Genomic DNA, 1,042 nt, shown 5'->3' on the forward strand with positions numbered 1-1,042 from the left:
ATTGTGCCAACAGGTATTATACTAAGTCATAATAAACCACCTGTGCTGATGTAAAAGGTGGAAGTGCTGAATCCCGAGCAACAGGCCCTGAGCTGAAACTGCTAACCCGGGATGTAATCCTTAATGAAATATGCGTGGAGGGTGCAGCTCTCTGCGATGCATCTTCCCCTTCCTGTGTGTGCATGGAACAACAGAGCCATGGAGGCCGGTGTCTGTCCTGAGACCTGATGTGAGACCTGCGCATAACCCCATCAGATAAGCAGAGAAACTCCCTGAGCATCTCCCATCCGTCCTGCCCAGGCTCTGGGGGGAACCTAAAGTGGAATTGAAACCGGATATTTCCGCCTAAAACAACGGCGTCAGCTCTTCTGCCTGGCTGGTTTTTGGGTCTCGAAGGCCGGACCTGCTCCCAGCGACTCTGGAGGCCTCAGCTCCGGGCGGAGGCACCGCGTAGGATTTCCCACTCGCTGGGAAAGGCTCAACAAACCCTCGTGTAACCGGGGCTGCCCAGCGCTGCGGGGCTGGGGGATGGAAAAGTGCGTGAGTGGGGATGGATCTGTCTGAATCACTCCTCTCTCTCTCTCAGGTACTAATGATTTCATGCATTACCCTGTAGTTTCCTATTTAAGTGCGCTATTCTGCCTTTTCTTACTGGATGTTTTCTGTATTATTCTGTAATATTATTTGGTTATTTCTAGTAAAATACTCCTGCTCTTTTCACTCTGGTGCCTGAGTTTAATTGGTATCCCTAATCAGCAAAACAATGGCTTAAAATTTTCCCCTTCATTTTATCAGCAACCTGCCTTCACAGCTTCTATGGTGAGAGAAGATACGCTTTAGTAAATATCTATCAGAAACCCCAGTATAAAAATTGACATTTTTTCTCTAGCTTTTACTTTCAGATTTCCCCCAACAGGTTTCATTCTCTTGACTATGGCCACACAACATAGTTCCACAGATTTTTGAATTTTTCTTGTTGCAACCTCTCTTCTGGCTATAAACGCACTTCTACCATACACTACTGAACACACTCCCACTCTTG

This window comes from Athene cunicularia, unplaced genomic scaffold (genome assembly GCF_003259725.1).
Source record: "Athene cunicularia isolate RWA unplaced genomic scaffold, athCun1 SCF_24, whole genome shotgun sequence".
In the NCBI taxonomy this organism is placed as follows: Eukaryota; Metazoa; Chordata; class Aves; order Strigiformes; family Strigidae; genus Athene; species Athene cunicularia.